Raw genomic sequence first — 15,385 nt, 5'->3', positions numbered from 1 at the left:
CCCGAGGAATGTTGTAGGTGCAGTTTTTCATCAGGATCACAATCAGCTCTGTTCTGCCAGCTGCTTCCCAAAAGAACCACTCAGAGACTTATTAATTATAAATGCTCAGCAAATAGCTCAGGCTGGTTATTACCTAATGCTTACATTTTAAATTAACCCATGAGCCAGGCGATGGTGGTGCATGACTTTAATCCCAGCACTCGGGAGGCAGAACCAGGTGGATTTCTGTGAGTTCATCAAGGCCAGCCTGGTCTAGAGAGTGAGATCCAGGACAGGCACCAAAACTGTGCGGAGAAACCCTGTCTCAAAAAACCAAAAAAAAAAAAAAAAAAAAAGAAGAAGAAAAAGAAAGAAAGAAAGAAAAAGAAAAAGAAAAAAATTAATTAACCATGTTTCTTGTCTACCGTCTGCCACATGGTGGTACCTTCTTTCAACACTGCACAATCTTGCTTCTCTCTGCATCTGGCTCCTGATTCCTTAAACTCTGCCTTTCTTCTTCCCATCAACTTAGTCTGGTTCTCTTACCTAACCTTATCCTGCCTAGCTATAGGCCAGCCAGCTTCTTTATTAAACCAACCAGAGTACTACATATTCACAGTGAACAAAAGGATTATCCCACAGCAAATATTGGTTTTTTATCTAGCCCCAAGAAATCTCGTAGTCCAGGCTGAGATCATTTCTGGGTGTTCGGACTGCCTTTTGGAGTTTGGGGGATTGGAGTTTCCTTTGGACCTCTGTCTAGCCTACTGTTCACGTGCCTTCTCTGTTGCACTGTTCTTTCTCTTGTTTTTTAATTAATTAATTTATTATGTATACGGTGTTCTGCCTGCATGTATGCCTGCAGGCCAGAAGAGGGCACCAGATCTCATTACAGATGTTTGTGAGCCACCATGTGGTTGCTGGGAGTTGAACTCAGGACCTCTGGAGGAGCAGCCAGTGCTCTTAACCTCTGAGCCTTCTCTCCAGCCCTGCACTGTTCTTTCTTAAAGGTGCACATGATGAAGCTGCTGTTTAATTTTAATTTATTTCATGTATGTTTGTGAATGTTTTGCGTGTGTGTGTGTGTGTGTGTGTGTGTGTGTGTGTGTGTGTATGCCTGTTCTCTGTGGAGGCCAGAAGAGGATGCTGGGTCCCCTGGACCTGGAGTTACAGGTGGTCGTGAGCTGCCATGTGGTGATGGAAGTCTGCCTCGCCATCTCTCCAGCCCCACTGTTACTGTGGTCAAAGCCATGGCTACAGCATCCCTCAGTCACTCTTAGCGGTTCCAGCGGTGTGATGGCTGCAGAGGAGACAGTCATCCTGAGTGCCGATCTTCTAACTGTAGTTCTACCATGACCTCTGCCCCACTTGTCATGTGATGGCCAGGAGCAAAATTTGAATCAATGTCTCGGATGATCAAAGCTTTTCTTAGGTCTGACCTATTTGTGTGTGGTGCTGTGTTGGGCATTTAAAAAAATCGTTCTGGGGGCTGGAGAGATGGCTCAGCAGTTAAGAGCACTGACTGTCGTTCCAGAGGTCCTGAGTTCAATTCCCAGCTACCACATGGTGGCTCACAACCATCTGCAATGAGATCTGGTGCCCTCTTCTGGCCTGCAGGAATACATGCAGGCAGAACCACTGTATATGTAATAAATAAGAATAAATTAAAAAAAAAAGATTTCTGTGTGTCTCTGTGAGTATATTTGCATGTGTATGAAGGTGCCTATGGATGTGGAAAGGGAATCAGATCCCTTAGAGCTGGAGTCACACACAGTTGTGGGTGCTGATGTGGAGGCTGGGACCTGAACTCCGGTCCTCATGATTGAGCAACAAGTGCTCTGGACACTGAGTGCCCTCCCGCTCCCTGTGTTAGGCATTCTCGGTCATTTTCTCCTATAGAAAAGCCAAGAACCTACAGTTGCATTTGTTTTCCTGTATTTTACAAACAAACCATAAAAGCAGAATCCAAGATCTTCATCTTGTGATCACACACACACACTATGTGTGTGTGTGTGTGTGTGTGTGTGTTTCTCTATTACATATCAACCACCAGAAAAGGAAGTGAACTCTCTTTTGCCAGCTTCAGTCTCAAGTGGAAGACCTGAAAAGCTTTACCTTCATTAAAAATATTTTAGCTGGATGTGATGATGCATCACTAATTCTACACTCAGGAGCCAGGCAGGAGGATTGTTACAAGTTCCAGGCCAGCCTAGGCTATGTTGTAAGAACTGTCTCAGAACACACACACACACACACACACACACACACACACACACACACACACCAACAATAACAACAACAAAACAAAACAAAAACATTAATGTGGAGTTAGAGACTCTGGATTGGGTTGGGGATAGGGCATAGTGGCCTAGCCACTCTGAGTGGCTGCTCGTCTACCAGGGGCTTAGGGGAGCTTGAGGTGAGGGGAAGTGTGTGTGTCTACAATAGTTAACAAAGGAGATCCTGGTGGGATGGGAATGTTCCGACAGCCAACAGTGACACTGTAGTGTAGATGTTACAATTAATGTCATACAGATAGAATCTGTCTACAGAATGTAGCCTTTTGGGATTGGCATGTTTTTCCTCTCACAATAATTCTCTGCATATTCATCCTTGTTGCTTGCATCCACAGTTTGTTTGTTTTTTTTCTTTTATTGCTGGATAGTATTCTGTTATATGGAACTGTGATGTTGAACTGTAAGCTTAAATAAACCCTTTCCTCCTCAGGTTTCCTTTGGTCATGGTGTTTTGCCACAACAATAGAAACTGGAAGACAGAAATTGGTACCAGGCTGGAGGGGAGGGTATCGCTGTGACAGACCTGACCATGTGTTTTGCAGAGGACTGTGGTAGCATTTGAACCTTGGGTTGGAAAAGCCGCCGAGCGCTCAGAGCTTGGTGGGATATTGTGGGGACTTGGAAGATTATGCTGAGAGCAGTGGAGACAGACAGTGGAGGCCTGGCTTGTGTGGTTCAGAGGGAAGTTTTCAGAGTTCCTTAAAGACTGTTGGAGCCGCTGACATCAAGTTAAGAACCACTAAAGTGAAACCTCTGCTTTACTGGAATTCACTCATACTGGTCAGCGGGGTCTGAACAATCAGTCTTTACTAAGAAGAGACCAGCATCACTGAGGCAGAATCTTCTGAAACCTTTTCCTAGGCTTCAGCACAAAAGAGGCTGTGGTCCTGAGCTTGCCAAGGCTATCCCTTATGCTGGCAGCCAAACTTGGTAAGATTTAAGAGTTTCCCAAGTGGTATTGGTTTTGGAGGCTTGAAGGGGTCATGGGGAGCAATTGAGGCTCAGCACTGTGAGAGGCCATTGGTGAAGGGGCAGCCTCGGCTGCAATAGAAGCTTTGGGATTGAAAGGGTCATAGAGCGAAGCTGAGGCTTGGCACCACGTGGCTGAAGAAAGCCCAGGATAGGCTATTGATGAGGGTGCAGTAGAGACCCCAGCGTATTGGAAATACCAGTACCACGGGACAGTCACCAAAGACAGCTACAGCCAATGGAGTGGAGCAGCCTGAGCTGGCTGTAAATAGCAGACTGTGGCTATCCAAGCCCTTTGGAGCCCAGAATATTGTGAGTGAACCCCTGATATTGGAATGCTGAGCTATTTGCATTATTGGAGTTTGGTGTTGCTTTGTTCAGTTTTTGACTGTGTACCAGGCTCTTTCTTTCTTTCCTTCTTTTTTCTTTTTTCAAGACAGGGTTTCTCTGTGTAGTTTTGGTGTCTGTCCTGTATCTTGCTCTGTAGACCAGGCTGGCCTCGAACTCACAGATCAGCCTGCCTCTGCCTCCCGAGTGCTGGGATTAAAGGTGTGCACCACCACCAGGCTTCTTTTAGGCCACCAACCAGCTCCCAAATCATGACATGGAGACTTATTAGTTATGAATGCCTGGCCTTAGCTTATGCTCATTTCTGGCTAGCTTTTTTTTTTCTTTAACTTAAATTAACCTGTTTTTCTTCATCTTCATTTTCCCTTGGGACTTTTTTCCTTTCTTTCTGTATGTCCTACTCTGTGTCTGCTGGCTGGTGGCTGGCTAGCTTGCCCCAGGCGTCACCCTTTTTTTCTCCCTCATTCTCTCTCAAGCTTAGATTCCTCCTCCTACTTATTCTCTCTGCCTGCCAGCCCCGCCTATCCCTCTCCTGCCTAGCTGTTGGCTGTTCAGCTTTTTTATTAGACCAATCAGGTGCCCTAGGCAGGCAAGGTGAAACAGCAGCACATCTTTTCATAATTAAACAAATGTAGTATAAACAAATGTAACATATCTATACATCATTAAACAAATGCAGCATAAACAAATGTAACAGATCTTTACACAGTTAAAGTGATATTCCACAGCAGAAACAAATGTAACAGATCTTTACATAGTTAGGTATTCCACAACATGACTGTGTCCTGGTTCTTCCTCCTTTGAGCAAGCCAGTAAGCAGCATTCTTCCATGGCCTCCTTATCAGTTCCTGCCTCCAGGTTCCTGCCCTGAGTTCCTGCCTTGATTTCCCTGGATGATGGGCTTATAAGCTGCAAGGTGAAGTCAACCCTTCCTTCCCCAGGTTGCCTTTGGGCATGGTGTTCAATGACAGCAATGGAAACTATCTAAGACAACACAGCAAAGTCTGAATAGGGTGGACAGCCCCAAGGACAAGGACAGAACCTGACTTTGGAGGCCGTGGGGTGCTTTTGTCACTGACTGGGGTGCTGACTGTGTTGACAGTTTCCCCTGTGAAGCAGCAACATTTCAGTGTCTTTATCCAGGACTCCCTTCTGCAAGTCCTTTGTCCTCTGTAAGGACCCTTATGGCTGGTAAATTGTGTTGCTGTATGAATGAGATCCTCAGTTGATCTTCAAAAACCATTAATCCATTTGTTGAGACATTTCTCATCCCCTCCCCCATCTTTTTGTCCAGAGTTATACAATCTAACTTGAATTTCCCACTGTGAAGGAGTGATATCCCGTGGCAGGGCTTCATAAGCCATGACCTATGGCAAACTGGAAACTGAGTGGGGATGAAGCAGGAGGGCTTTCCTCATGCCCTCACAGCTCCCTTGTGTTGTGATAAAAAGTGCACACGCGCATTCACACACACACACACACACACACACACACACACACACACACGTGCGCACACACACCTGGCAACCTCCCTGGAATGCAGTGAACTCATCACCGAGGCTCTTCAACTCTGTTTGCAGGCACAATGAAGTGTTTTAAGTGGGGCACTCGAGGGTATCTGAGATGATGACAGACCTTGCGGTTCCAGCAAGTTGGTTTTCTTTGCAAGAGTAAACAGCCTGCATAAGCACAAGTTCATGGTCACGGTGTCACGTACCAAATGTCTGAGGAATTCCTATTTCCTGTTTAGACAAGCCATGAGAAACAGGTCTGTGTGGCCTCTGGAGAAAGCTGAGGAGAGATGACTCTCTGCCAAGCAGAGAGAGTGGGACGCGTTTCTCTACAGCAAGGCCAGGGTGGGAGCCAGGCTTTAATCACAGGTGATAAATGGTTATACACACCACTGGCTGCTGGCTCTTCCCAGGTCACCCCCGCAGTAGAGCTCAGACAGGACAGTTCTGTCATTGCCCATCAGTTCTGACGTTCTCCATCCAGGAGGAAGAGGACAAGGTCGCTGACCCCATCACACCTGGCTAGCTGTCCTAACGTTATGGTAGAATTTAAGTACTGTTCCTTCTGATTGAACCCCAAAGCGACTGTCACAGTGACTTTGTGTTCCCCTGGAGGTATGTTTGTGTCCTTACCCTGGCCGGTCCTGTGATTGTGAGGAGCCCAGCCCTTAGGATCCTTGACTTTCCTTTCTCACTCTGCTGGTCAGGCCACCCTGTTCTGTGGTCAGCAGTAATGACTGTATGTCACTTTCTCTTATTTCTAATGTTAATAAAAGTGATTTTAAAGTCAAAATGAGCAGGTCATGGTAGCACATGCCTGTTGTGTGATATTTTGCGTTCTGACAAATAAAGCTTGCCTGGAGATCAGAGGGCAAAGCTAACCACTAGTTAACCATAGAGGCCAGGCAGTGGTGGCTCACACCTTTAATCTCAGCACTTGGGAGGAGGAAGCAGGAAGATCAGGAGTTCGAGGCTACCCTACGCTACACGAGATTGAACCAGTCTAAAAGACAAACAGAGCCAGGCATTGGTGGCTCACACCTTTGATGCCCGCACAACTGGAAGGTAGAGACAGGAATATAAGGCAGGTGAAGACAGGATCTCATGCCCCCATTCCGTCTGAGGATTTGTAGAGGTAAGAAATCATTGTGGCTGCTCCTTTGCTTCTCTGCCTTTTCTCAGCTTTCACCCTAATATTTGCTTGTGGGTTTTTATTTGATAAGACCAATTAGGATCCCAATTCACATGCCTGTAATCCAGCACTTAGGAGGCACAGGCAAAAGGATTAGGAGTTAGTACAAGGCTAGCCTGGGCTACACGAGCCTCTATCTCAAAACTACATGATAAAATATGGCTTTAAAATTAAACAGGAAACATGAGGTTTTTTTTTTTTTTTTTTTTTTTTTTTTTTTTTAATCCTCTCTGTGTGTGGATATGTGCATGTTAGTGCAGTTGCTGATTAGATAAGGCCAGAGGTGTTGGATCCCCTGGAGCTGGAGTTAGGGGCAGTTGTGAGCTGTCTGATGTGGGTGCTGGGATCAAACTCAGGTCCTCTGCAGGAGCAGGATACACTCCTAACCACCAAGCCATCTATCTCTCCAGCTTATTTTTGACAAATACTTCTTTTTACCGCTGTTGGAACATGGTCAAAAGAATGATGCCTGGTGAACAATGCCTTGGGGAACTGTGAGAGAGGGTCCAGGGTGAAAAGCAGAGAGCCTTTTAGCTCAGGTGCATTTTGTTCCCTGGATTGTTCTTGGACATGATTTCATGCCTCCTGTGTTAAACATTTGCTTTCCATTCATACGACGTGTTTATTCTTGTTGGATGTCAGAACACAGCTATAGAACCCGATCTGGTCGGTGTACCCTGATCTGGGTACGGCCTTCCGCCTTGTTCTCATACTTCCCAGATATAATCTATAGTGCGTGCCAGGCAATTGTGTTTCAATTGTCTGTCCTCAGAAAGTTCTGGGAAAGGGCTGCTCTGTTAATATTTAGCATGTGCTCACTGATGTTTCTTTACATGTTTTTCTGAAGTCACACAACCTTCCTTTTGTTTGTGTGTACAAGCACACTGAAATTGAAGTAAGGTGGTCTGTGGCATTAGACTGTAGACTTGCACATTCTTCCAGATTCTCAGATCCCGGGTCCAGCAGACAAGATCTGAACATGTCAGAGAAAGCCAACAACCAGATGTGGTGGTTTGAAACCCCCCAAAGTCTTAGGTCTTTGAACACTCGGTCCCGAACTGTTAGCTCTATGTGATGAGTCATAGGTAGTGTGGTGGTTTGAACGAGAATAACCCCCAGAGGCTCATATTTGGATACTTGGTGCCCAGTTGGAACTGTTGGGAAGAATTATGAGCTGTGGACTTGTTAGAGGTGTTTGAAAAGACTCGAGTCATTTCAGGTAGTTCTCTCTGCTTCTTGCGCATGCGTAGGGATATGTAAGGTCTCAGCTACCACTCCATCGTCATGCCTGCTGCCAAACTCCCCACAACGACTATGGACTCCAACTCTCTGGAACCCTCGGAGCCACTAGTACCCAGGAAAAGAAGAAACCCCTTTTATTGTGTTTTTAAAGATAAACAACAAACAAACTCCAAGGCTGGATGTCACTGGGGGTAAAATATTGACTCTTGGGAATACGGCCAGTCACAGGGTCCAGAGCAGTGTCCGTGAACCGGAGCCTGGGCTGCCGTCCTCAGGCTGGACAGCCACCACGTAACTAGAAACAGGAGGAGTGATTTTCTGGTGGTCTAGAGTTAAGGCATCTGCCTCAGCAGTCCACAGAGGAGCAGGATCCTTCTTGCAGCCCCTGGTGGTGAGGTGTCGTGGGGTTCCTCCAGTGTCTGTCCTGTCACCCCTGCATTTCTCTTTACATCGTCTCAGGGTTCCCATTCCCCTTTCACACCAGTCGTATCGTGGGGCCGCTTCCTATGGTCTTAACAGATCACATTCGAAATGACCCTATTTACACACAGGGTGACGTGCTGGGAGTTAGTGGGGTAGGATTTTAAGGACCTGGGAACACAAATCAGTCCCCGTGGGCAGCCAAGCTGCAGGTCTAGCACCTTGCCTCCAGCGACACGGGGCAGAAGCAGGTCCTACACGTCTTTCCTACCTGGGCAGCAGTGCGCAGCAGGGCCCTTATGCATGCCAGCCCAGGTGGCTGTACCTCAGCCAAGTGGCCCTGTGCACAGCTCCAAAAAACATCTCCAGGAGGGGCCGTTCAGTTGGATTCCTGCCCCAGGGGCATCTGATGGAGTCACCTGTGTGACCACCAGGCTCTCCATGGGATCCTGGGGAAGAGCAAGCTGAAAGCGAGTCCCCTTACTGCAGGAGGACTTCCACGAAGGAAGGCGGAGGTGGTCATGTCACCTCCACACTCACATCCCTGGCAGGATGCCTGCTGTGAGCGAGGACCCTCAGGATCCACCCTTTCCATCCGGCTACAGAAGGCACTGACCACCACCAGTAGGGGGCGCAAGAGGCTGGCGTGGAAGTTGCCGTGTTTCTGATTATGCTCATCTGGGCTCATGTGTTGGTGGCTTTCACACATGCCTGTACATTAATAACCATCTGCACCTGAGGGTGTGGGTCTCTAAAAAAATGCCAGCCTGGCGGTGGTGGCGCACACATTTAATCCCAGCACTTGGGAGACAGAGGCAGGCGGATCTCTGTGAGTTTGAGGCCAGCCTGGGCTACAGAGTGAGTTCCAGGAAAGGCGCAAAGCTACACAGAGAAACCCTGTCTCGAAAAAGCCAGAATAAACAAACAGACAGGCAGACAGACAGACAGACAGACAGATAGATAAAAATAAATAAGTAAATAAATAAATAAATACATACATACCCCTAACTGTGGAAAGACTTGAAGAGTCACTTCTGCAGAGAAGATACACAAACAGCAAACACGTGTCAAAAGGGGCTAAGCAGCTTGAGTCATTGGGCAATGGAGATCAAAGCCCAAGGAAAAGACCCTGACACACCAGCCGGGAGACTAGAATAAAAAGACCTGCATACCGAATGTTGGCAGGAGAGAAGTCAGGACTGAGCTGCTGATGGTGGGACAAGTGTGGCCACAGGCAGGGGACCACAGCCCCAGTGTCCAACAGGAAGTGGATCAAGACAGCGGGGTCTTCACTGAAGTGAAAAGAAAAAGCCACACCACTGCAGCTTACGTTGATGAGGAACTCCTACTCTGTTGAAGGAGCCGGACTCGGCTTGAGCATGTGGCATCATCTCATGCTTACCAAAATTTGGAAAATTCAAATTAGTCTGTAATGACAGAGGTCCACAGTTGGTTGAGACTAGCAAAGATGGGGAGGGGCAGTACATGGCATGGCCCAGGAGTTTAAGAAGCCCCTCGGGGGCTGGAGAGATGGCTCAGAGGTTAAGACCACCGGCTGCTCTTCCAGAGGTCCTGAGTTCAATTCCCAGCAACCACATGGTGGCTCACAACCATCTGTAATGAGATCTGGCACTCTCTTCTGGCCTGCAAGGATACATGTAGACAGAACACTGTATACCAATTAAACAGGGTTCATAGCACCTCACAGAGACTGAAGCCACAATCATGAAGCCTGCAGGGTCTGCACTAGGTCTTCCGTATATGTGTTATTGTTGTTGGCTTGGTGTCTTCGTGGGACTCCTAACAGTGTGAGTGGGGTGTCTCTGACTCTTTTGCCTGCCCTTGGGACTCTTCCTCCTACTGGGTTGCCTTGCCCAGCCTTGGTGGGTGAGGGCTTGTGCCTTGTCTTATTGTATCTCGTTATGCCATGTTCTGAAGGGAAGTTGAGTGGATCTGGGGGAGAGAGGAGGAGGAGGAGGAGGAGGACGTGGAGGAGTGGAAGATGGGGAAACTTCAGTCAGAATACATTGGAAAAAAAGGTGGGGGGCTGGTGAGATGGCTCAGTGGCTAAAGGCATCTGCCACCAAGTTTGACCGCCTGAGTTCGGTCCCCAGGAGAAGTCCTCTGACTTACACGCACGCACGCACGCACGAACGCACACTTTAAGTTAGTCATAACTTGACTACAGTGGTCAATTTTTAAACTCAGGGCTCCATGTAGTGGTCAGTGATTTCTGAGAATTAAACTCTGGTCATATATAGCTCCTACATTATGTGAGGCTCATGCTAATATTCACATCAGCAGTCTGAAGTATGGATTATTAAAACTTGGTTCTTACAGGGTCTAGATAGCAGTAAAGTCAATAACTGGTTCAGTCCAGGCCAGACACAGTCAGACTGCAGACCTCTCCCTGGATGTCACAGGTGTGCAGAATCTTGAGGGAGGCTCCCTGGATCTGTTTTCTTATGCACCAATAGGTGGCCAGGCTGGGGTATAGCTCAGTGGTAGAGCATTTGCTTAGGATGCATGAGGGCCCGAAGCCTGGCAAGTACATATGTGTTTCAAACATACAGATATTTCAGAGCTACAGCACAGAGGAATTCCCAACATCAAGGAGGAAGCCTCAACTGGGGTTTCGGTGGCATGGTGGCTTTCTTTCTTCAGAGATGAGTCCCCCGTAATAGTGGCCTGAGAGGTGCCCTAGCTCTTACTGGACCCCTGACTAGCTGCTCAAGTCTAAAACTGTAGCAAGCACTTGGGAGACAAAAACACCTTTGTTTCTCTTGATAGCCTAAAAGTGTCTATGTCTCTAAGCCTTGGGAGTGGAAACTAAATTACAAGATGAGATACAAGATCTGGCCCATTTTCCGTCATTTGCTGACGATAGCATTCCCCTGGGAAGAGACTCTCATGTTGCACCCAGGGATGTACCTATAGCCCGCGGCTGGCTTAGCACCAGTGTGATAGTTCAGCTCCTGTGCCAGCCTGGCCCTGTCTGGCCACAGGGCAGGCACCAGCAAGGATCGATCAATCGATCCATAGAGACTTCTTTTGTTCTTAGTTTTATGTTTGAAAACGAAACACAGCCAACTGTAACAAATCCAAACACCATGAGGCTGGAGAGATGGCTCAGTAGTTAAGAGTTCTGCTTGTCCTTGCAGAGGACCCTGGTTCAGTTCTCAGCACTCACATAGTGGCTCACAACCATCTGTAACTCCAGTTCCAGGGGATCCAACACCTTCTTTTGCCCTCCATGGGTACCAGGCACGCACATAATGCACAGATATAGATGCAGTCAAAATAGCTATACACATAAAAAAAGTCACATGCATGCATGCATGCACGCACACACACACACACACACACACGCACACGCACACGCACACGCACACGCACACGCACACACTCCAAACACCAGCGTTGTGAGGTGAACTGGAACTATGCCCCTTCAGTCCATTTCCCTATGGATGACTGTTACTGGCCCTTTTGTATACACAGACCATAGTTTTCAGTGCCCATCCAAATATATGCCGCATAGAGTCAAGAAAAGACTTTACTAACTGCTGTATAACATTAGTAAAAACAAAAGATTTAAAAGTTCCCTTGTAAGTGAAGGAAGCCAGTGTAGAGTCTCTGTGTGCTGTGATTTCTCCATATAACATTCTGGAAAAATCAGAACTATGGGTCCTGGTGAGGGCAGGCTGAATGCACAGCACCTGTGGAGTGTTAGAGCCATAGACCTTTCTGTATGGTCTGTATGGGTCTGCAACGCACTCTGCGGGTTACACTTGACATTCTGACTGGATGGAGAGATTCCCAGGTGACTGGTGAAACACTCCCTTAGCCTGGGAGCCTGGGATTCCGGAGCCAGCTAGATCACTGGGGCTCTGACCCAGTCAATGGTTCCATCTCCTGAAGGATTCAGAATTCAAACAGGCTATTGGGAAGTGATGGAACTGGGTGGTGGGGCCTGTAGATGACTGGGGTGCATCTGAAGGGTGGTTTTCAGCCATGACTCCCTCCTTCTACTCCCAGAAGCTCATGAGGTGAGCTGCTGTCCTCTGCAATGCCCTCCTCTGTGACGTTTCTGCCTTGCCCTGGACTGTGAGACCACGGGCTGAAGCCACAAGGCCACACAGCTCTTTCCTTCTCTTACTTGTCTGGGTCAGGTGTTTCGTCCCAGTGATGAGAAATGAGTTAACACCGAGGCCCACATTTGTCCAGACCCATAGGATGTACAGCATGACGATGACCCTCCAACCCCACCCCGTAAGCCAGACTTTAGTTAGTGACACTGTCTTAGTGGCTCACAATGAGAAGGAGTGTGTCGCACTAAAGCGAGACAGTGTCGGCTTTTCATCACCGTGACAGAGTACCTAGGAAAACTAAGGAGGAAGGGCTTATTTTGGCTCAGCCTCAGAGCTGTCAGTCCATAGTCACTTGGCCTTTTACTGTGGTCTGTGCAGGGGCAGAAGTGCAAATCGGGGCAGGCTGCTGACTTCACGGGGAGGGGAAGGGACCAGACTAGGTGTATGTATCCTTTTAGTTACCTACAGATCTACTTCCTTCAGCGAGGCCCTGCCTCCCAATAATGCCCGGGTATTGAGTCCATCAAGGGATCCACCCACTGATTAGTTTGGAGCCCCGTGAATGCAAAAACACACTCTCACCACTGAGGGAATGAGACAGCCAAGTCTGCGTGATGGTGGCCCAGGAACCCAGACTTAAGAGTGCTGGAGAGACATCTTCCACTCTGGAAATGGTTGTGAGAGATTACAAAGGAAGTCATAAATCTAGGCATTTACCAAACACATTGGTGGGGACCATGGTGGGGCAAAGGTTCGGGTGGGGGTGGGGGGTGGGGGGTGGGGGGTGGGGGGTGTTATAGCAAAGAGAGGAGAGTCCTGTCTGCTCAGGCCTCAGATGCTATCTGATGACATTCTTAGCTTTGGATTGGTGGAAGCCAGTCGTATGCTGGGACTACATTGTAAATGTTTTGAGAGTCACGAGGCTGTTAGGTCAGCCACAGGAGTGGCTTTCAAAGGTACTAAAATAGTCCAAGATAATCTGGCCCTGGTCTGCAACATTTTAACTGTCCGCGAGCAAGCCGTCCAGTCATTTGTCCTTGTAGAGTCTGTGAGAAGGGTGCCACCTCCCCACATCACCCTCCCTACACCCCCGGAAACTTCAGTTCCCAGTTTACCCAGGATCCGGTCACCTCCCAATGATGTGTTATCGAAGCACAGAAAGAACCCTTTGCACATTCTTGGTCTCACTGATAAAAGAAGTCTAAAAACAGCCACAGAAGGGAACGCAAGGACAACTGTTGAGGTCAGAGAAAGACTCAGAGAGAGACAATGGTTCTGAGAATTAGCAGCAAGGTGTGTGGCGGGGGAAGGGGGAGATGGAAGGACAGAGAAAGCTACAGTTTGGATAGAATAAAAGTGAAAAGACCAGCACTTGGGAGGCAGAGCCAGGCAGATCTCTGTGAGTTCGAGGCCAGCCTGGACTATCAAGTGAGTCCCAGGAAAGGCACAAAGCTACACAGAGAAACCCTGTCTTGAAAAACCAAAAAAAAAAAAAAAAGTGCAAAGATGAACCACGCTTTTGTACTTCATAGATGTATTAAGTGAGATGGTAATGGATCTGGGGTCTGAAGGCAGCACTCTGCCCTTTCAAGACAACCACAGGGCCATTTTCCCTTAACATGGTCTGGTTTAACTCATCGGGATAGCTTAAGATAGGCAACACTGCCTATCTTACCCAACATGGCTGTGGGTTTGCCGTCCAGCTTCGTTAGATCCGGCACAGAAGGAATAGCTAATTATAGTTCAGGTACCTTGACCCTTTGGCTTTGCAGACAGCTTAGAGCCCTCCACATCAGTTGAACTTTAACCTTAAGCAGCCTGTGGCTCTTCCCTCACTGAAAGGCCAGTGATAGCTTGTTTTTGACCCAGGCATCACAGCACTTGAAACTGACATCCTTTAAAAACTGTAACTCTCAGTCCAGCGGTGGTAGTACACACCTTTAATCCCAGCACTCAGGAGGCAGAGGCAGGCGGATCTCTTTGAATTCAACACCAGTCTGGTCTACAGAGTGAGTTCCAAGACAGGACAGGACTGTTTCACAGAGAAAACCTGTCTTGAAAAAGCAACCAACCAACCAACCAAACAGACAGACAGACAGACAAAAAATGTAACTCTCTGCTTCTCAGGGTCTAACTGAGAACCCATTCTGCCATTTGCTTCAGAGCTGATGCATTGGTATTCCTGTCTCAGAGGTTCGTGGGAAGGAGATGGCTTCAGAAGGTTCTTACATCCCTTTCTTCCTGCCTAATATCCCCAGTCACCTGGGTTTACCAACTGGGGACTGAGCATCCAACACAGGAGTTTTGTGGGGGAAAATTTCATATCAACTTTAATAAGTTTCAGGCCAGGTTTTCTTTAAACTCAAAACCCTAAAGGATGTTCCTGTTGTTTGGGTGTTTTTGTTTGTTTGTTTTTGTTTTTTAATTTTCCTCTTTGATTTGAGGGGTTTTGTTGTTGTTGTTGTTGTTTATTTTTTTTGAGACAGGGATTCTCTGTGTAGTTCTGGTGCCTGTCCTGGGTCTCGCTCTGTAGACCAGGCTGGGCTCGAACTCACAGAGATCCGCCTACTTCTGCCTCCCAAGTGCTGGGATTAAAGGTGTGTGCCACCCCCCACCCCCACTTGGTTTGAGATTTTAAACGTGTAGTTTTTTGAGGCACAGTCCCACTATACAACAGAGGCTGGCCCTGAAGTCATGATCTTCCTGCTTCAGATATTATATGTGCTACTATGCCTGGTTCAAACAAAATATCTCTCTTGCTTCCTTCCTCCCTCCCCAACACATCCTAGGTATAAGCTACGATCTGTCTTTTGTCTTCTGTCTAGGCATATCCATATGCACACATATAGAAATAACATAAGTGATACACATCCATGGCAGAAAATAAAAGCAAAACCACGGACCACGGATAGCCAACTCTTACTACACACCCCTAAGTACTGAGCTCAGTACTTCTCTGCTCTTTTTCTATGTACACCTGTTTTTTTTAATATTTATTTATTTATTTATTTATTTATTTATTTATTTATTTATTTATTATGCATACAGTGTTCTACCTGCATCCCTGCAGGCTGGAAGAGGGCACCAGATTTCATTACAGAGGATTGTGAACCGTCTTGTGGTTACTGGGAATTGAATTCAGGACTTCTATAAGAGCAACCAGTGCTCTTAACTTCTGAGCCATCTCTCCAGCTCCATCTTTTTTTTTTTTTTCTCAAGACAGGGTTTCTCTGTGTAGCCCTGGCTGTCCTTGAACTCAGAGAGCCGCCTGCCTCTGCCTCCTGAGTGCCAGGATTAAAAGAATGAGCCACTACGCTTGACTTATTTTATTGTTTTATT

This window comes from Peromyscus leucopus, chromosome 17 (genome assembly GCF_004664715.2).
Source record: "Peromyscus leucopus breed LL Stock chromosome 17, UCI_PerLeu_2.1, whole genome shotgun sequence".
NCBI lineage: Eukaryota > Metazoa > Chordata > Mammalia > Rodentia > Cricetidae > Peromyscus > Peromyscus leucopus.
Note: the sequence above shows the minus strand (reverse complement) of the source record.